Source organism: Diprion similis, chromosome 14 (genome assembly GCF_021155765.1).
Source record: "Diprion similis isolate iyDipSimi1 chromosome 14, iyDipSimi1.1, whole genome shotgun sequence".
In the NCBI taxonomy this organism is placed as follows: domain Eukaryota; kingdom Metazoa; phylum Arthropoda; class Insecta; order Hymenoptera; family Diprionidae; genus Diprion; species Diprion similis.
This window is the reverse complement of record NC_060118.1, coordinates 11,278,260-11,301,074: the sequence shown is the minus strand read 5'-3', so window position 1 is coordinate 11,301,074 and position 22,815 is coordinate 11,278,260. Positions and strand designations below refer to the sequence as shown.

Below are 22,815 nucleotides of genomic sequence, written 5' to 3'. Positions count from 1 at the left end.
TCTCCTTCTGCGTGTATGATTTAAGCGAACGGCGAGCTTTCGCGAAACAAAAAATCCCCGCATAATTACCCTCACGGTTTTTAACCCCACCTCCCTCCCTCCCTCTTCCGAGGGGTGTAAAAACGATGCTCAAACTTGCAGCGGTTACTCTTCCACCCCTTTTTCAATCCTCCATCTTTTCCTTTTTCCAGGACTCTATACACGGTTATCAACCCTCCGTGATGTAGGATCAAAGTCTGCAGACACCGAGTCTATGGGGATGAAGTCAATGCTGAATCGGACCTGGTAATGAATTCAGATGCGAGGTGACCGGCATGCCGAATATTTTCAAGCCGAACCAGCGATTTCTTACCCCAGCACGATGCGGAACGTCGACGTCGGAGTCGAAGGTAAGGCGTGAAAAAAGTTTCAGGTACTCCCTCTCGTCTTCCTTTTCTCTTATTCTTATTCTTATTCTTATTCTTATTCTTATTTCCCGGCGTTTCCCCAGGGAGAGGAACGATTTTCACTAGACGTTTGAGCCAGGGGTGGGTGGTATGGGGGGGTTGAAATTCTGTGCGCCCATGCCGAGACAAATCACAAAGTCCGCCGAAGAAGTTATCCGTTGGTCGTACAACCCGATGGATCGCGTGGAGATCCGGGGACGCGAAGGGATTGGTTAACTCCTACCACCCTGCACCCTCCTCGTTCCTTATTCAAAGTGGATACGTAACTGCGTATTCGATTTCATCGCGCGCACATCTTTCACCCAACTTTTGGTCCTATAAAAACACTCCAAGAATCTCTGACTCTCTTCTCGCGAATGTCTAACCCCTAACCCCTAAACCTCCTCCCCCCCCCCCCTCCGCCCCGCCGTTTGCACTATTACTCTGCACCCTATTATTCTTATACATTGTACTTCTTTTCTGATCTTCTCAGTTCCCTGATTTACGAATATCAATTTGAAACGTTGAATTTCGTACCACAATCATGGATAAGCCAATTTTATGTTGGGTCGAAATATAACATTGATGTATCTGTTTTTGTTTTGTCATTTTTTGTTGGGCTTTGTTTTCACAGACCTTTTTTTTTTCATTACATTCAATCCGAAACGATTTTATATAAGTAGTTTAGTGGAAAATTTTTTTCTATATAAATTTTTTTTCGTACAAGATTTTAACGATCGATGCAAATTATCTTGGTTGAAATTATATGAGATTTTTAATAATCTCGTAAAATTTTTTTCACCACCCTTGTTTACTTTATTAAACTTCTGATATTAGATTCCTTCAAATATTTAATATAATTCTATAAAAAGTATTGTGTAAACCTATTTTCCAAATTTGTTTTCGTGAAAATATTGTCTTGAGATATCAGCAGAGAATTTTATACATCACAATATTACGTTATTTCATTTATTATAAATATCACATTATATAGAATGTATGTTTTACACTAAATGGCTGGCCTCAATTCCATTGGATCCTTAAGCTTCTTTTTCAATCCCCGACTTGATCAGCGTGCAAAAACGAAGACTTTGGCGTTTGCAGGGTGAAATTAAGGGAAGCGAGGTAGAAAAAAAATCTTCAGCATGTACATCGGGGGTGAATTAGCACGTATATAAAGGGGCATGACGAACACGACGAAGAAAGGTGAGGGTAGGAAAAAGGGTGAGGGTGAGAGGGAGGGGGACGGTACGAACCTAAAACTGTAAAACTTGGATAAAAGTCGGTAACATACGGGAATAAAATTAACGATGCCCTAGGCGGTTATAAGGGAAAAATCGTAAGGAAAACTCCGGTCGTACGATTCGACGAGTTTTCCTAGCTTCTAAGTTTCTCTTGTGCGAGTGATCGAGCGAGCCAAAGTTTGATCAGGTATCAAAGAAGTGATCTGAATTTTTCGATCCCCTTGAAGCTGCGGTAGCCAGATATTGATCGTCATCTCGACGTAAAAAAAAAAAAAAAAAAAAAAAATCAACAATGAAAAAAATCCTGATTCGAAAAATTAGAAGAACCCGAAATATTTTTGGATTCTTATACAAAGGATATAATATGTTGTCCTTATTGTCTAACAGTGATGTGTTATACGGAGCACGATTTATACGCTTGGTTAACCGATCTTAGGTGTGTGTATTTGTTTATGTATATATGTATACTCCTATAGCTTTTAGATTAGGCGACTCGCAAGTTCGAGTCTACCTTGTCTGACGATAAAGGTCATACAGGATGCTTTGTTGAGTGTCAAGACAATGGGGGGCTGGAAGTTTGACATTTCGTAAGTCAATCGCTGGCCCCTAACATTTATTATTATACAAAGAGTGTATATACGTGATACACATTCACATATTTTATACGCACATATATATATATATATATATATTTTGTGTATATATGTATATTAGGGTGGGCAAAAAGAAAAAAAATTACTATTTTTTTTTTCGTTAATCACAATGAAAATATTGTTCAAAATGACGAAAAGAAAATTCCGTAAAGGTTTGGGCTCTTCTTATTAATATTAAGAGATGTCTGTTTGAAATTTTTTAATTTCTCGTTTAAATGACACAGAAAATTTTTTTCTTTTTATTTTGGAATTTTATTACTCAAGAATGGGTTGGCGTATCGTAACAAAGAAAAATTGAAAGATCTACGAAAAAGTCTAGTGAGATTTTTTCGTAAATCTACTGGTTCAAAAGTTATTTAAGATCGAAAATTAGTTATGTCAAATTTCACGAATCATTTTTTATTTTCACTATGAAATAATGGTTGAAAAATGAAAAAAATATATTATTTCTTAAAGTTCATGTTATCTTCTTTACTGAAACATTCAAATTTTCCCGAAATTTCTGATTACTTAACAAGAAATAAGTTTTTAACGTAAACTATCGGAAACCATCAATTTTTGGTATTCACTTAATAGATCGTGTGAATGAATTTGATCGTTAGATCATGCGAGATACGTTGAGTTTATGAAATTTTTGACACCTGGGTATTAAATATTGAGGTAATAATATGTTTACATTGATATTTAATTTCAAAATTTTGTATTGTTTAAAGTTATAAAAAAGTGTGCAGAAAAATGGTATGAAAAATTATTAAAACATGCCATTGAAGGGGGTGAAATCGAAGAAATCTACTAGATTTAAAAAAAAAAACTTTGAAACAATTTAAAATCATTATTATACCGTCGATGATATATTCGTAATTCAAGAATAAACAATTTGCAGAATATACTTAACGTACGGCTATTTTATCGTAATAAAATTGATAAAAAAGTATCGATTTCAACCCGCACTTGACGTCGAGGAGGAGGAAGAGGAGGAGGAGGAGGAGGATGAGAGAATTCTATTTAAGAAACGTAAAACGATCACTCGATGTGAAATTGCGTCAAGTGCGAGAAAGTTACGTGACGTTTGAACCCTCCGTGCGGTAAAGTTAAGTACCTACCTACGTACCGGGTGTACGTATACGTATATTGCAGGCATATATATATATATATATATATATATGTATACACACGGAAACGGAGGCCACGAGACCTTCGTATTCCGTTCAAGATGAGGTAAGAGCCAAGAATCGACGAGGACGACAAAGCGTGTTGGGCATCCTTCACTCGTTCCCGATATTGGCTCACACCCACGTGAATCCTCGAACGGAACTTTTCCCCAGTGTGTTTTCCCAAATAAACCAACACCCGCTTACACCCTGAACGACTAGACATCCACCTTGGGCTAGATTAGATTATGAACCGGTTTCGCTCTGTAATTGAAAAATCCACCCCCGCCCCCCCTCCCCCTACCCCCTTTTTTTCTCTCCTCCTTATCTCATCCGATTCTCTTTTCGCGGGATCGAAATATCTCCCGCGAAATATTTTTTTCGCTATACATATACGCGAGAAATGTATTAGAAACTAATTGGGATAATCGGTGTAAATCGAAAATTACGACGGAAGTAAAAAAACAACGAGATCGTTTGAATCTGTTTTTACTTTTCATCACATTTGTTTGGTGATGTAAAAAAAGGTGTTTTGGAGTTTTGGTCGTAATTCACTTTTTCTCATTTCAACGAATCTTTACGTTAGCAAAACTCTGGAATACGAAAATACAAGTTTTCAGAAAAATGTCGGTTTGTCCGAAAAAACTCCCAGCGACGATCTGGATAAAACTGGTGTATGAAAAAATTTGAAACCAACAAGATTTTACGATCAAATAATGGGCATAAAAAATTTTCACGTCCCGTTTAATTTTAACTTCCGGTTCTACCGGAAATAAATCGATTCTCAATGTTTAACCTCACAAACCTATACTTCTTTTTCTAAACGAACAATCACGTTTTTCTAAGTTTAATTAATTGTTTGAAAAAAAAATTTTTACCGTCCCTAAAAACTCCCGCGATGAAAAGTATCGCGAAAAAACGGTTTTTTCGGCTTGTTTTTTTGTTTTTTCCTCTTGTTCACGAAACAGGAAAAATTTTAGATTGATGATCGATGATCGATTATACCGTGATGATGAAGGGGTGGTTTTCAGGGGGAGGTGTCGGGGGTGGGGGGGGGGGGGGTCGCAGTATCATAGCGGGGAAAGTTTCAGTGTAACAAATCCATATAAACATGAGGCTTCTTCCCGTGAGGGGGGAATATAGCGATATTTTTATGTGTCGGTGAGTCCATACCGTTCATAAACCGGCGATGTGTGTGGGAAGGCAGCGAATTACCGGATGAGACATATCCCGTGTATTTCACCTAACGAACAACTTCCTTTCTGCGGTTCATTGCCTGTGCGCCACAACCCCCTCATCTCCCCCCCCCCCCCTTTACACTCCCGCGTTTCAACTCCCTGGGCAATCAGCTCGACGATGTTTATATGAAAGACAAAACGAAAAATATAAATGAGAAAAAAAATTTCAGATACATGTATGCGATTGAAAAATTTTGCGATTGATAGAAATTGTTTTTTTATTTATAAAAAAAAAAAAAAAAAAAAAAAAAAAAAAAAAAAAAAAAAAAAAAAAAAAAAAAAAAAAAAAAAATGGGAGATCAAAATTCTGTTCACTAATTAAAAACGCGAGAAGAGAGGTAAACGTTTGATTAATTAACAGCTATCGTTGATTAGAAGATTAATTGCAGGATGGTGAAATTTTTTCTTGATTTGCGAGAATTTTCTTCTTCTCACTCTTTTAATCCTTTTGTAAATTGATTGTGGTTTTTTTTTTGTGGTTAATCTACCGAGACGATTAAGAAAATAAAACGATACCGTTCTGCGAAGTGTTTAAATAACATGATACTTTTAAAATTTTGTATACAATTGTTAAATTAAATCGTTTTTTGAAACTAAAAAAATTCTCAATGTTCCGGGAAATTTTGAAATATCACATTAATCAGCTACCTCGAAGTATATATTCGAGGAATGTTAAAACGATATTGAATGCTTTTCAAATCGACGAGTCGCAGTAAAACCGAGCTTTTGAATATTGTACGAAAAGTGACAAATCGTTGAGCTTTAAACATACGATTCAAGTTCAGGCTGGACACCCATATATAATATTTCTCTCCCGTGATGATGATCACGCTGAAATCGGAAATTGTTCAAAGTGAAATATATTCCGTACGAGTGTATAACGAGAGGACGACGCAGTTCGGTGGTGTGTTTAAGGGCTGGTGATGAGGGGGTGGGGGTGGAATACCGGTCAAATTGTTTCACGCAGCTTTCAACAACGCGAGGGGATCCCGTTCATGCTATATGTATACGTATATGATGTATGTATACATATATGTATGGACGTATGTACGTATATATACGCCGGCCGTTATGCATACTCGGGAACGATTTATCTTTTGCCGAGCCGTTCACACAGCTTTTCGTCGTGTATATTTACGTGCCTGTGTGTGTGGATGTACATGCATGCGTTTGTGTGCATGCACGCCCACCACTGACTCGCATAATCATTTCGAAGGGTTATTTCAAACGGTATAATACATACGGTGCAGAAAATTACATTAACATAAACGCAGACCGGAGATCTACGAGCTGAAAACGCGTCAAAGATCCTTCTAATTTATCCCGGTGATAATTCTTCACTTTATGTATATTACATATATATGTATGTACGTACATCTCGACACGCATCGTGTTGAAAATGAAATTAACCCGGAAGTGTTGGAAGTTTTTTTATTTTATTTTATTTAATTTTCTAAATTTTTATTTTATTTTTGTCTTCTTCTTCTTCTTCTTTGCTTTTATTTTGTCGTCGTTTTTCACTCCTTTTCAAATTACAATCAGGTACTTGATATATTCGTTAATAAATTATTCAAACATTCTTGAGAGATCGAGGAAAATGACCAGTTTTTTGAATAATAAGTTATCGCTACTGATTCCCTGGATTTTTTTTTTATGTTGACGAATTTTTTTTTTTTTTTCATTCTCCGTTACGGAATTTACATTTCTCATCGATTCGAAGCGAAACGTGACAGGATAACGAAATTCGTGTACTCTTTGAAATAATATTACTCGCAGTGTTTACGCAGCGTGCGTACGTATTTCGTGTACACCCGATATAGATGATCAATTTGAATGCGTTAATTATATAATTACTTCTCGTTCATCGTGAAGAATTTAAAGTTTGCGTGGGACTGAATTTTGGAAATCGCGTGTGTGTATAAGGCTTGGGAGGGGTTGGAGGGCGTCTGGATTTCTAACCCTTTTGCTCACACATTATTGTACTCAGTCGACTTTTTTAACAAGATGGTATTCTACGAGTTTCGGAGTCACTGATTACGAATCTGAAATCAGATTTTCGAAATTCAAGCTGGTGGATTTAATATGGTGGAGAAAACTTTCAAAGTTGATCAAATTTGGTCAAAAAAAACTGCGCAGAGGTTTTTGGAGGCCACTGATTGGACTGGCCGTATTGAATTTTCAAAATTTGATTTCAGATTTGTAATCAGCGACCCAAGAAAACTCCTGGACAGAATTTTTTCTTTTCGGATTTGATCGAATTTGAAATTTTCGTCCACCATATTGTATGGGTCATCTCGAATTTTGAAAACCCGATTTCAGATTCGTATTCAGTGACCCTAAAAACTTAAAATTCATGTTACTAAAACCTCAAAGAAATACGTTGAAAAGTTCTCTGAGTATACAAGAAGCGGACGTAAAAAAAGGTGGATCACTAGAAGGCTTAAATCCTAGATCAATTCCACCGAGGCGCGAGGTGCGGACTCTTTTTCCTCCCAGAAGATCAGAAACCATTCCTATAAAAAAAAAATCACCATATCATGGTGATAAGAGTTATTCGTATACGTATGTTATAATCCTGCAATGATTCGAAAAATAAGAGATTACCTGGCGATGTTAATTTTTTTATTAACGAAGATGAGAGAAGGAAAGAAAGAGCGAGATAGAGAGAGTGAGAGATGAAGGGGGGGGGGGGGGGGGGGGGGTGATAACTTGGCATGCTCTGAATAAATTTACCCATCCCTTCACCGTACGTTCGGTGTGCTAATACGAACTGCTGCAGTTGATGAAAAACAAGCTTGTTTAAAATTTTGAAGCTCCTCGTTTACTTAAGTCGGGGTAAAAAATAAAAATAAAAACACGAATGAAGAAAGAAAGAAGAAAAGGGGAAGAGAGAGAGAGAAAATTAAAGATGAGGAAGTAGAAAGAAAACAGGTGGCTTAATTAATTAAAATAATGCGATTCCGCCTTCCTCCGTACGAACTCTTGTGTGTATAGAATTATTTCAAGGCTGTGTTATAATTAAACAAAAAACAGTGATGAAGTTAAAAAATTTATCAAATCATTTCCGTATTATAACCCTGGATCCGATGTATATGGATAATGTTTGGGCGGGGGTGAAAAGTTTTTGGAAAAGGATGCAGGTATTCAATAATATATATATATATATAATATACGTGTATACATATGTATAGGATATGTAATATTATATATATATATATATATGTATATAACTTCCCAAGTATAAAGTTACTACATCGAGATGATCCGGTGTTCGTCTCAGGGATCAGGCCTTGGATAATATTTGACTTGTCAAACGCCATCGAGTGTGAAGGAAGATCAGTGAGAGGGAGTACGGAGGCTTCACTGTTAAGTAAGTGGTTAAGAGGTTGACGTCGTTGGTAATGGAATAAAAACACTCGACCCCTCGCGATGCTTTTCGTGTCAGGAAACCCCCCCCCGCCTCTCCTACCTCTCCTTTTTTTTGCCTTCTTTCTCAATCTCTCTCTCCGGCTTTTTTGATTTTTTTGGTTTGTTTTTTTTCTTCACTCCTCTTCTTACACCATTTTTTTTTATCGTTCCTCTGTGTATACGTATAATCTCAACTATAACCTACTGTAGTAGAATAATTGGAAACGATATAGAGGGTGTAGAGAAAATAAAAATATTGAATTTTAATCCTTACTCAGAAGAGAGAGGAGAAAAAGTGAAGAAAAAGGAAGTGGAGAGAAAACAGGGGGAAAATTAGAAACTGGGGTAGAAAATTTTTTAACTCTTTTTTCTTTTTTTCTTTCTTCACCTTCGTTTGTTGGAGTTTTTGATGAAAGTTTTCGAATATAGGAAAAATATTTCACAATACAATCTGAGAGAAAGGATTTGACGATTTTACATATATTTTCTTTTTTTCTCTCAAGGTAATGTTATTTTTTTCTAGAAATAAAGTGATCAGAACAATTTTTTTTAATCAGTGATACCGGATTTGATTTTTTTATATTTAGATATTCGTTCTCTCGAAGTTCAGAATTTACACAAGTTAATTCGTCTATTCCTTACATGAAAATTGAATGAAGTTTGGTTTTTTTTAAATTCGCAGCAGCCAAGTTTTATTATTTGTTTTAAACATTATTCTGCTGAGTGAACTTTTATAACAAGATAGTATTCTACAGTTTTCGGGATCACTGATTACAAATCTGAAATCAGATTTAAAAAAAAAATTCAAGATGGCAAATTCAATATCGTGGATGAAAATTTCAAGTTTCATCAAACCCAGCCAAAAAACTCTATGCAGAGATTTTCGGGGTCGCGGTGATTACGAATCTGAAATCAGATCTTCACACGATTTTCATTTACTAAACAAATTAGTCTCTCATAGACCTTCAGCTTATACTTTCTTCAATTCTCGCGAAAAAAATAATGCATAAATTTTTTTCGTCCGACCTTTTCCCCAAATCTCTTCAAAGTAACATCCACACCAAGTTTTAGGGTGGATTACGTGCATCCACTGCACCCTCTCGTCGGGGACGATTTGCGAAGATCGCGAAAACGCGTCGGCGATACCGGCTGCAGGGGTGGTTGTTTCCTTCGGAAGGCGGAGCCTCGTCGCGCGTCGAGAGCACGAGCTGCCGTAGGGGTAGAAGCAGAGGCAGAGGTTCTGCCCTCGTATCTGGTGGTGGGGACTCCTGGTGGACGCAGTTTCCGACGGTGTCCCCGTGCAGTAACCACGCGGTCTAAACGCCGCGAGACCCTCGGCTCTGCTGCTCGATTTTACTCCTCGTGGAGAAATCCTGCTGATCAATTTGCCACGTGAAACGTTCTTCGATATTGAGAAAATTTTTGGCTTGTTTTTTGGTTTTTTTCTCAACATTTGTTTTCTATTTTTTTTTTGTTTCTTAACTCCAGCGTTGTTTATTGTGATCATTTTTACAATCGTGCGTGATTCCATGATCTGACGATCTTACACACGTGCGGATGATTTAATCGATCGACGATACCTGCGTCAGGTAAACGGGATTAATTTTCAAGTGCGGTATGAATGTTTCTCGATTATAATATACATGATGCACTTGCATCGAATTGTATAATAGATTTGTCAATCAATTTTTCTACGTTACAGTTTAACAGTAAACTCGTTTAATTACAGGTTTTAAAAAAAGCTTTTCTCTTTCTTTCGAATTGCTTTTCTTTTCTTTTTTTTCTTCTTACTTTCGATCATTTTTATATTTCAATAAATTTGAGAAACGATTTCTTTACAGATTTTATTCAATTGAATTGTGTTACATGTGCTAACAAGCTTCGAGTCGGTCAATTCCCGTCGAAATTTTAACTTTATAGCAAAGTAGATTATTACACACATGTGAAACAATTTTATATGATCTATTTACGATCGTTTTAGTGAGAGAATTTATTTTTATGTACTGCTTCATATACGTGAACAATAATTTACACCCACGAGTGGAAAATTTTTATCAGCCGTGAAATTTAATTTAATATTATACGTATATACACTCATGTTAAAAGAATCGTAGAAAAAGTTTTGTGTATACGTTTAATACAGCGTATATGGTTAAGACAAAGATAAAGTTTAACAGAATGAAAAACGTGTAAAATTGCCATAACGAGATTTTTTGCATTCCCGCGCATTTCGTTACACTCAATTTGTCAATTTTTATTAGTCACAATTTGCTATCTCAAGTTCGTTCAAATTCGTTGACAAAATAAGTAAATCCAGCTTGATTCCTTTTCAGCGTATTATAAGGATCCCTATTAAAAATTTGATAACATCGTACAAACATTACGTTTTTGCCGAAATTCGTTAACCGTTTACAAACGAAGAAAGATAAATTGAAATTTTTAACTGAAATTAAAAAGGTCGGTAAAAGTTGAACTTATAATTTTCTATTCAAGTGTAATTCAGTATTTAAAATAAACAAATCGAACAATTATAATCAATTTGTGTGAATATAGTGATGAGATTTTCATGTCGGAGGCAGATATGCTGTGATTAAATATCTCCGAGCAGGTAAGGATTGATATTCGACGCATCGTTATGATCCGAAAATAAGAATTTCCTCACAACTTTTTATAAAGTTTGTTTCGAAACGATTTTCATGCAGAATAAATAATTCAAGAGGTCGCCATGACGGGTGAACTGCCTCGGGGAGAGTTTGAATTAAAGCAAATTTATAATCCGTTCCGAAATGCAAACGCCAATCACTTTGAAGTGAAAATATCTGAAATTAAACGAGGGATTCTCTGCTGGGTGGTAACGTAGGCTGAAACGATTACACCTGCTGATCGATCGTTGATGTTTCGTTTGAAAATCACTTAAAACCGCGTCAATTTTTCCCTCCTTATATACTTCGGCGATTTTTATTATCCGAACAAAATAAACGGGAGGAAAATTTCCTCAGAGATCTGACAAAGTCTGATCTTTTCTCTCTCTTGTTTTCTTCAATCGGAAAACAAGAACATCTCCAACCCCATAAACGTACAGAATTTTATCCCATGTTCTTGGATCGTACATAGAATATCCATACAACGTACACAAGTGCAAAGTGATCTCTCGATCGTACACGTAAAATATGTTGCGCTCAGAGTATAAGTAGGTATAAAAGTAATCGAATAGATCTTGGAAGCGATATGTTATGCAGAGGGGTGGGGGGTGGGTGGGGGGGAGGATGCAATACCCATTCTTAATACAAGAAATTGAATATTCTCGGCAAATGTGTATTTATTTTTATCCCTGTAACTGTTTTACCATAAAATAGTAAAACAGGGTGAAATCGGTGCTTGAATAATAGGAGGGGTAGCAGCTACTGGGGGTGGTATTCCTCGTATTCTAGGAGGCAAAATAACCGGGAAGAAAGCAATTGAGAATCGCTTCAATGTATCTTCCAGCGCCCTTCTCCTTCTCTCGCATTCCTAATTTCAGACTTGTACCTCCTGCCCATTCGTACGTATAACCTTCGCCTACACACACGAGCGAGTAACAGATTCCGGTGAACCCGTTTCACCTTTTTCTTATTCTTATTCTTCGTCCCGGGTTGTTTGCCTTTATTTATTTTCCACGAGGGAACCTCCGTCCTTACCACCTCGGGCAGGGTGTCTACTGTGTCTATATGTATATACATATACGTATACTTTATGCTGAAAAATTCAGGAAACAATATTTCGTTATACGACGACACCGAGCCTCCTTATTTCCGCTTCCTGGCTCTCTTTGCTTTCACGATAAATTATCGCACGGTCTCGATGTATGTATGTACGTGCAATGTAAAGAGAGAAAGAGAAAGAAAAAGCAAAACATTCATCGTTTTTATGCTTTAAATTAGCGGTCACGTGGCCTTCGGGAGGAAATTTATTCTGATATTACTATTATTTTATAAAACCACGCGTGTAGTATAAAGAAACGAAATTCTTACGTTTAACATATTTTTCATTGCTTAAGTAAATCTTCTCTTCCCTCGATATTTTAGTCCTACTAAATAGTAAATTTTCTTGCGCTTTAATTTCGGATAACCAATGAAATTAAACTGAAATTCCTGACTTTGTTCTCCAGTCTCTAAAAATATCTTGTATTTTGTGAATTAATTTTTGAACATCATCAAATCTGTACTTTATCGCGAATAAACTTAGAATCATTTTTTCAATTATGGACGTTGGTTGGACAAAAATTTATACTTTTTATTAACTTCATTACGAGATAGTTGTACATCGAGCAAATTATGACTACTGAAAAGAAAAATGAATCTTTCGAAAAATTGAAGTGTTTTTTACTCTCATATTTTTTTGAAAAAATTTCATAAATCCTAAATGTCAAGAAAATCAATAAAAATTTTCCATTATTGCCCAACAAATCAAAAATCACCTCATAGATACAGGGATTAAATTGTACCGGGAGTAGAAACAAAGGGGAAAAAAATTCGGGAAAACTGAAATTTTATGGAAATAATCGGTTTCTCAGTTCTGTTATGGTGTACCTACTGGCCAGACGGTTTAAGGTGAAACAATTGAAGGTGGTGGGCTGCAATGGCGGGGGTTCGATGCTGAGGTGGTGTACAAGAGAGCACATAATGGCTCCGATTTGTGGTGTTTTGCTGAGCGGTGCTCAGGCGAGGCAGAATCGTTTAGCACGCGATCTACTCGTAATTCTGTTCTCGGCACGCCACCGAACGGATAGAAGCTCTTTCCACCCTTACGCACCCACACATATTTTCCTCGGTCATACCGACGTGTTACTCCTCCACTTGAACCAACTCATACACCCCCACCTACTGGGTGTCGGTTTTTAATTACACCCCCAAATCACAATTACATCTCTTTTCATCGTTCACACCGTGACGAACGATAATTTCAACCTTTTAACCCCCTCCCTCCCCCTATTTGCTGCTTCTGATCGGTAACTTGTATTTGACGTTTCCACGTCCCTTTGTTTTTTTTTTTGTTTTTTTTTTTGTTATACAGCGTGACAGACATTTTTGAACAAAAAAAAAACTCGGCACTCAGGGATGGTAATTCTCGTTGAAAAATTGTGCTTCAAAATGTGTGATGGTTTTTATCCGGAAAACGGGAAGTTAAGAGAGGAAATTCGAAGCGGGGGAAATTCATTCGGATATTTTTGCAAAGGGTTAATTATTAGCGATAATAGGAGAACGAATTCGTCACGGACACCCTGTATAGGTTTGCCGGGTAACTAGCCTCAACTTCCTCTCTCCATTGCTGCCGGGCAATCGTCACACACGCGAGGCCTAATTGACGAGTAGATTGTTAACACAGGTTGCACCGCACTCCTTGCTGCTTTTCCCCGTTTCTCACCCTGCGCCCACTTTTCACCCCCCCCCCCCCCCCCCCCCCACCCGCCAGTCGACCCCTGATATATATAAGCCTAACAACATGGGATAAATTGATTACATCGCAACGTTTCGCACAAGATATCAGTCGGTGGTCTCTAATCACTTGATTCATCGTTTCTAGAGGTGATGGCGATTTTTTTTTTCTCTTGACACGTGGTTTTTTTTTTTTTTTTTATTTCAGTTTGTGACAGTTTTACACAAAGCCTAGGGGAAAAATTATTGGTCGAGCTATCGAATTTCGTGAAAGAAGATGCGCGTTGGAAAATCTTTGGTTGTACGATCAAAGTTTTTTTTTTCCCCCAAGTTTTTCCAGCACCGAAACTGCAATTTTCCAACAGGATATCGTTAATGTTGGAAAAGTTTTACAGCTGAACACGCGTCTTCAACGAATATGTGATATTTTTTTTTTCCCGTAAAACTTTTCGGGAGTTTTGGACACGGTTTGAAAATTTTTTTATTTTTTTTTCCCCTCAGAGAAAATAAATAAACGAGTATGCGAGTGACGGAGCATGTTTCGCGAAGTTTTGAGTCAGCGTGACTTTCATCCCTTAAATAATAAGGATTCACAATAACAAAATTATAATGGAATATCGAAATAGAGGTAAAATTGAGTAACAATCTATTCTTAGAATATAATACGAGGTAGATAGACTGGATTTTACTCTCGATGTGGGTACTTACCTTATAGAAAAAGAAAATATAAGGTTACGTTATACGTTGAGGGTTGGGGAGAGAGAGTTTTCATCTGCGAATAAACCGGAGAAGTTTACGCAGAGAAGATATCTCGTTCCCCTTTCCTCGGCTTCGGGGGTGGAAGAAGGCGGAAAGGGGGAAAGGGGGAAGCACGTTCACGTTTCAGGGCGCAATTGAAGCTGGACGCGGGAAGTCCCAGAGGCGACCATAACCCGGGTGTGACGGGAGTGACATTACTCACGTCATAACTCCGCTGCGCGTCGTAGGTCCCGCCGTGAAAACTACCCTCTTCTTCCGTCCCCTTCCATTCCTCCTCTTTCGCGACCCCTTAGCCCTTGGCTATGGGGATTTCTGCGGAGTGGGACTCAACCTCTGCCGCACAACGGAGTAGAGAGAAAGAGAGATGGGGAGAGAGAGAGAGAGAGAGAGAGACGGCTTCGAGCTGACTGCGCTTTCGCTCAAATTGTTCCCGTTAAATTGCAGAGAACCGAGTAATTTGGTGTACATTGTGTCACCTGTAATTACAAACGCTGCAAAGTTATTGTTATATTTGCTACTACCACCGACCGAGAACCAGCAGAAATGCACTCCCGCTATTGCTTCACTCTGATACGTATACTGTACACACAAAACGCTGCTGCGGGTTCACTTGCTTCTGGTTCTACGCTCCGCGTAGGTATAATATCTCAACATGTGCGGTGCATCATGAAATGGACCGAATATGTTAAGCAATTGTCGAAAATCGAGGACTGCTTACGATTTCACCTACCGCGGTTCATTTGTCAATTCAAACTATATTCAACGATTAGTTTATTGTTTATGTAACTTATTTACACGTTTTTCAGGGTGGCTCATTTTTAACTTTTTTCTTTTTTCATTCTTAACGTGCTACTCGAAAATTTTTTGATGAATTCTGAAAGAAAATAAAAATTATTTGAATAATCGGCAGCGACTTCTAAATTTTTTTTTCAATATTTGTTACAAATTTCTTGTTTAGCAGCTTAAAAAAAAGTTGAAAAATCAGCCAGCCTAATATTTACATTAATTAACCAATCGTTAGATTGATTTCTTGGGAATCTCTACAGTTGATTTAAAATTTTATACCAAACAGACGCTTTAAGTTCTAGTAAAAATATGGTCTGTGCAGTAGAGTTATTATGTGACCAATTTCGAGAGTGCGATGAAGTTAAAACGGCAATATTTTAGAGACTCGTGTCTTTTTGGAGTTGTTTATGACTGTGAATTTTACCGATTGTAAAAAACGAAAAGGAAAAAGGGAATGGAAATGGAAGTGTGACTGTTTGGCATGGAATTGAAGAGCACCCTGTCCGCGTTATGTGCGGTTGCGTATAGGAAGGACGCCATGTCTATAGGTACCATGGGTTGAACAAATGTTTGCGGTCGGTCGGTCATCGCGCCCACTTCGCACGGTTCGTTTCAATTAAACTTTAGCGAGAGATAGAGGCGATCGCCTGCCCGCCCGGGTGAGTCGTCTTCGATCGAGGGTGCGGGCGTTAAGGGTGGATCGATCGATCAGAGTAGGCATGTGTACGAACACCGAGACACGCGTCACATTATAAATAAACCCCCAGAGATCTTCCGGACCTTCGAATGTGACCAGAGACTGGTGCAGGGTGGGAAGAAAAGGAACCAGACGGAAAAACTCTCGGGGTCAGCCAGACGACTGAGGGTGTAAATGTGAGGGGAAAAAAACACAATACAAATCGAGAGGTGAGAAGTGGAAACGTTTCTAAGAAGAGTTAGCACGTGGTTGGTCCGATGGTCGTTGGTGCTTTCCAGACTTTGTCACATATTGCGGTTCCCTGGGCTGCTGCTTCTTCTGCCGCTTCTGCTATACCGAGAGGAGAAAGTCATTAGAAGACGAAGAAGAAGTGTTAGAAGAAGAAGAAGAAGAAGAAGAAGAAGAAGAGGAAAGGGAGGTGGTGGTCGGTAAGTATCGCATGGCCAGTGGCCATCGGGAAGGGTGGCAGCACCACCTGCTGGACGCAAGAACGTCTCTATAATTGCAAAAAGTCCTGGTCTTCCTTCGGGGGGTGGTGGACCAGGTCCTCCCCTCCCCTCGCAGGGTATGAGTTTGCTTATGAGTGCCAGATGTTGCCGAGCCTTGCTCGCCCCGGCGTACCGTAACTTATCTCCGACTCGGAGGTGGAAGGTGCTCGTCCATGGATAGCCAGCAGGACCCTCGGTTACCTTCTCCAGCCGCAATTGTCCTTCGTCAAGGTGGCTCTTGACCGCAGCAGAAAATTCCCAATTTGTTGCGCTCTAATTCTTCATCCCTTATTTTCCCTCCTCTACTCATAACTCCCGGTTATAACGTAATAAACGAAACTTTGGTCCAAAGGATGCTACGCCATGCTCGATTCTCATTGGTCTTGTTGCTATACGCAACACAAAAAGTGCACAACCTCACTTGGCTGGGAATTTCACCCTTAGTGAAGCTGAAGTGTGAATAATTCTCGTTGAATTGCATGATAATATTATTGTGTATGTATCCAAATACCATCATCCGACCACTTCGGCCCCCTCACCGCATATATATATATATATATATACCGTGGCTTATGTACGTGTGTAACCTCGGGAATATATACGATATACACATATATATATATACATATATATATATTTATTTATGTATTAAACGGGTATTATTTATACGCCGGAATACCCGATGAATATGCATTGTTTTGGTGGGGTAGTAGCGAGGTGTCGAGTGCAGAAGCGTCGCTATCACCGCCTCATCAATCACGCACACTCCCGTAGGATACCCGGGACACCCGCTCCAGTCATAGTACGCCCACGTCATCTCTCAGCCCCACCCGCCTCCTGTGCCCGCAATTGACACTAATTTACGTAATTTTTTCACCCGGCGCACATGTCACCCCGACACCACCTCCACCCTCCCCAGCTCCGACTCTTCGTGATCCACCCTCTTCATCCGCCCCTGAGCGAGAGACGACGAACAAAAGTCGGTGCTTAGCTCGTTAATCGTTCACAATCGTTTCTCTACAAAGTTGCAGTTTTCCTTTTTCAGTTATGCAATTCATTAGAATCGTGGAGGTGAATTTAGGTATCGGTTTTCAGCACCTTGGTACTACAGTTGAGGCCTATTTATTAGGTACATGGAGTTTGAGGCTTTTCGGCTAAGTGTATTAAAAACTTCTGACCAATACTTGTTTAAAGTCATGAATCGATTAGTTGAAGAGATTTAACGCAGGCCACAAATGGTGCATCTTCAGCTACCCTAATCTCGTCAAAGTAATTTAAAAGTCGAATTTGTCGAGAAAATTCAACCCATCACTGACGCTGATACGAATTTTGGTCAGGCCTTCGTAAGATTGAGAATTTTTTTTCTTGAAGAATTCTTGAGTTCTTATATCGAATTGCAGAGACGAGAATTTAATGTTAGATTCATAAGACGATCGGTCTGCGTATCCGTGACTCAGTTACATCAAAAAAAAAAAAAAAATTTCCACGAAAGTTGATCCTGCGGTGTTGACGCGGTGAACGAACATGTGCGAACCTACGTCGTTGCGGAGAGAGGGATAGAGAGAGAGAGAGAGAGAGAGAGTGGAAGGGTGTAGGGACGTGAAGAGATGGATGAGTGATTCTCGCTGGTCTGCTCGACACTGTCGGGCGTCTTCCTCTTTTTGACATTTAATTACCCGTCGCGTCAGACCCGAGGGTTAATTTCCACCTCTCGACCTCCCTTCCGCCCTTCAACATTCTAAAAAGAGAAGGGTGTGGAAAAATATTATTAAATTCTCACAATGTCTGCGGATAAAAATTGCAACATATAGTTTCATAAAACATTGTATAGCAGGTGTGCCAACATACTATTTTTGATTTTAACTCTGAGGTAGTTAATGTCAATTCTGGTTCGACGCCTTCTCTCACTACACTATAGACCGCAAGACTTGTTCACCAAAGTGCGCGGCGTCTCCTCTTCATCTTTCGAGTCTCTCTCGGTGAAACTCGACAACAGCATCTCGTACAATCCTTCTTAAAGTTGGAGGACAAGACGCGGCGTATCGAGTCGCGTTCACCTCGGTGAAACGACGGGAAAACGGAACCTCGATATTCATCTGCTCTCCAGGAGGAGGTCTTCAGTCCGGAATACGCTACGTCGTCGACCAGAAGCTTCACTTCCCACAGGAGTCGGGGAGGACTCGGTAGCTCTAGTCTCTCCTATTCTCGGACCAAGTAGCGGATTCGAGCTAGCCGCAACGGCATCAATTTGACCGATGGATTCTCGACCACAACGAAATGTTAGATACCGTAATTTCCTCCGCGCATCTCCGTGCCCCGAATCGCTGCCTTTCTGGATCTAAACCCCCGTTACTGACTGCCCGAAACCGTTGCGTTTGTTCGTCCAGGGTCAGCCACGGGTTTCCCCTCGACCCTGGTTCTACATCTATATAACACAACCCATCCCGATCCTCCTCCTCCTCCTCTTCGTCTGATTATTAATTGCATTTCATTCCGGATCGGCCGAGCAGTGATCACGATTTGGTAGCTGGTTTGACTAGTGCATCGATACTTTCGCAAATGGAAGGTTATGGTCGTTATCGCGTTTTGTCGCTTTCACAGTTTTGAGTCTCCCAAAATAAAATGTGAAAAAAAGTGGAGCAAAAATTTTACACCCTATTGTTTCAATTCTAATTTTATAGGTTTTTGCGGTTTACTTTCTGCTCCACTTTCTTATCTTTTTCTTTTTTTTTGTATCCCTATGGGTAAAAAGTCGACTTCCGGGTGTGGAGGAATAAACACCGCTAATTGATTGGTCTTTATCCACCTTTAAATTCAATAGCAGGTGTAATGAAATGAAAAGTTGTTCGAGACGAATCAGGATAATAAAAAAAAATTCGTGCATCGTTAATCCTTTAATTTTTCTATCCACTTAATTACCACCGGCTTCGCAATGGTTTTAACTGGAGAAAAAAAAAAGAAAAATAATGATAATGATAAGAGAAAAACGAAAACGCACCCTGTGAATGCGGGAAAGCCTCGACGCGGACTTATTGTTAGGTCCTGCAGCTCTCTTCGCCCAACGACCCGTGTATATAGCCGGGCCAGAAAACCACAGCGGAATTTAACGTACAAGTCAAAGTCGTTCCGAGGATCGTTATCCAGAAATTTCGGGACCTGCTTGCTATACCTACTTCTATGGGTCGTTTGAACCTCGGCCGACGCCAAGATACTGCCAACCGCCGACTGCGAGCTTTGCACTTTCGAACGAACAGTTCTTAGCCTCTGTTTTTTCCAGGATCGTTCTTTCCACTTCTCGTTTCTCTGTTTTCACAGAAAAAATGGAAGTTATCGCAATCACCTCGAAAATGAAAAGTTGAGTTTTTATTAGATCTCTACATTTTGAAGTCTGGATGATCAATTTTTTCTGTCCGATGTTATCTCGAGAACGAATTACCGGATTTCAATCATTTTGGTCAATAATCACGAATCTAAGCTCAGATTTGCAAAATTTAAATTTGGCACATTCAATAAGCTCAAAAAAAAAAAAAAATTAAAAACATTTGCATTTTGATGAAAATTGGTACTCGTCGGTTTGTTGAATGGCTGATCACGAAACTGTAGTCAGATTGCGAAAACCGAAATGGTGATCCAATGTGTTGGAAAAAAATTTCTAACAATGTATCCATTATATCTAAGTCTGCTTGTTTTCTCTTCGTTTCAACGCAATTTTCAACGAGTGTAATATAATTTCCTGCACGATGAAACACCTGAGTACAAAATCGTAGAAGAAGAAAGTCTCTCCGCATTTCGCGTAAACAAATTTCTCGGCATTGTATTCAAACGCACCGTTCGTACAACCATGCGAGCCTAATCTTGGGCTAATTGTCATCCTCGTTTCTGTAGTGGAGCGACTCTATTACCCTGTGTTTGCGGGAGTAGTTGAATGGTTTCTGGTTTCCAATTACAACGCTTATAAACCGCGGCAGGCGGGGTGAAATCGGGGCGCGAGGCGGAAGGCGGGGGTGGAACGTCGGGGTCCCGAGACAAACTCCTCGAGTAGAGGAGAGGCAATATCTGGAAGGAAGTCCGCCCGGTAGAAAAATGAGCCCGGAGGAATGCCGGGAATTGCCAGACTTACGGTCAGACCCCAGGAGACGTCCCGCTCGCTCCCTCGCCGCCCCCGCAGTGACCCCACCACCACCACCCCCTTGGCTCTCTGCCCCGGGGCTGAAACTGCGCAGCCTATATCAGGTCGCGCGACGTGTCAGGAGAAAGGGTAAACGCGAGAGTACGTCGTAAGAAGAAGATCAAACTTTACGGCGCCCTGGAGGCCGGTAGAAAACCACCTCTCAGTCAGCTTCATTCCGCGCCCCCTTTCCTCATGTATCTTATTCTCACCTGCAGCTGCCCTTCCGCGAGCTTCGAGCTTAGAGGAGGAAATTTACCGCTCAAATTCGCAAATTGATATTCTTAGGAAAAGTTGACTTCTGCATCCTTTCGCGCTTCATTTTCATGAGTCAATTTTGATAAGCTTCTATAATATTTTACGAAACGATCTGTATGAGTGTATTTTTTTTTTTTTTTTTTTTATCTATAAAACTCTTCACCGCACCAAAACTTCGAAATTATTCCACACGATTCAAAGCTGTAGTGTTTAAAACGATGAAAATCATCAACGATCACAAATTTTTTTTAACATCTGATTAAGACTATACCCCGTTGGTGATAAAAATCTGAGGCGAGAAATAGACTCTTGGTGAAGATCGGTAGTCGCTATACGGTGCAGGGAGGGGGGGGGGGGGGGGTCCCAAAGGAGTAGGTATTGTCTGGCGCAACGGCTCTCCCTCACACTCCGGAGCTCGTAAAACCGCAACGTTTCCTCGCTCCAAGAATCCGTACGCACGACGGTGAGTTCGTATTACTCGAGCTATGTAAATGAATTTCGTTTAATTATTCGGGGTGCGGGTGGAGTCAGCGTCGTCGAGACGAGGGTAGTTTCAACGCGGATTCTCCTACACCGTCCCCTAACCTAACTTCGCCCAGACGTTCAAAGACTTTCGGGATTCCCCGAGTACCTACGGTTCGATGACTCGATTTAATTTCAGTTTTTGTTTATCGCTTTATTTTCAATCAACCGATTAAACGATTTTTTTTGTTTTCAACTTAAGGTTTACCGATTTGCGAAGGGCGATTTTTTTCCGAAACGTTACAATTTTCGTTCGGCATTCTTTCCTCATCGCCCAAAGATACACGCTCGCTCTTGGTTCATCCGTCACGCCGTCAAGCGAATAATTTCCTCGCGTAGGTATATACGTGGGGTGAAATTTTCTCGGGAACGCGTGAATTTAAATACCTAACTTCCATTTTTTTCCCGCTTTTACTTTTTTAAACCTAAATAATGGAGAACGTTACCGGAACGGAAATCCCGGTGATAAACCCGGTACAAATTATCTCTCAAGTTTTAATTACACCAAGGATGTAAGGGTCAGAAAAAAGAACGAAGAAAGGAAGGAAGGAAGGAAGGATAAAACGAGAGTGAAAAAAAGGAAGGAAGAAGAAAAAAACGCGATAAATCCATACCTAGATAAATCATCTACATAGTTATACTCGGTCTTGTGCAATTTTTGACGCCCATTGCCTATTTTTCTTAGCTCCTGCATCGCGGTGGTCCACCCCCCTCCCTTCCCTCCATATTTCACCCTTCACCGAAATTTCTAGACACATAGATTATAATCATTGACGGTTATTTTTTTCTTCCCAGTAAAAAGGCAGATTAACAGTTATAAGGAATCCAGTTTCCTCGAGCTGCACGTTCGCCTTTACGTTTAAACTTCGGACGTCTTCGTCGACGTTGTGCAGTAGTAAAATCCTTTGTGCGCACTTCGCACAGGTTCAAATTGCCACGCGAATAGCTCTGGAACATGCAATATTCCGGCGTACTAGCCAGACTCGTATTGCCACCTTAGGATGTCCGCATCCAGACTAGTCGGAAGAGGAAGGCTCTGACCCGTATCGACTTCTGCTTCTTTCGTACCCCTGGGCGGAAGACCTCGTGTCTCGAAAAGCGGAAATTCTATTCTCAGGAAATTCGGTCATTAAAGGTGCATTAATTCCTTCGCTTAATACCGGAGTCAATGTCAATTATAGGCCATCGTGTATACGCGTTTCACGATAACTACCCCTGATACATCGGCTCAATAACGCGTCTAATGAACCCCGAAGAGTCAACCCAACAATCGCCATTTCGTTCGGGAACGGTAAATTGTCTGCGGTTATTGGTTGGTATAGGTAACATAACTTTTCGAATGTCGGCAGAGCTATTCTCCAGAACTTTATATTGTCTCTGAGAATACCAGTGGCTGGTTAAACGAGACCCGAATTTCGAAGAAACCATTTTGCCGGGGCTATGAGGTGTTTATCGAGAGAGCGAAAGTTTGAACGGATCTCGTGTTTCATCTAATTAATCCAATTAATTGATCTGTTTGTTCGTTCTTCTATCCATTAGCTACTCTTTACACTGGATTGTGAGTAATTGATGCTTCGAACACCGTTTTGTTATTAGTGAAAAAT

At 39.8% G+C, this 22,815-nt stretch overlaps 1 protein-coding gene across 2 annotated transcripts in view; it reads left to right on the top strand.

Moving 5' to 3' along the window:
* Positions 1 to 276: 276 nt before the first annotated feature.
* LOC124414757 (lachesin-like) overlaps positions 277 to 22,815 on the top strand; it is a 75,892-nt gene continuing 53,353 nt past the window's right edge. Inside the window, exon 1 of one of the 2 annotated variants that reach the window (XM_046895817.1) lies at positions 277 to 389. The gene's annotated coding sequence lies outside the window, so the exon portion shown is untranslated. Of the gene's footprint in view, positions 390 to 10,671; positions 10,728 to 22,815 lie in introns of those variants that run through there. The other variant, XM_046895819.1, reaches the window with a different exon arrangement.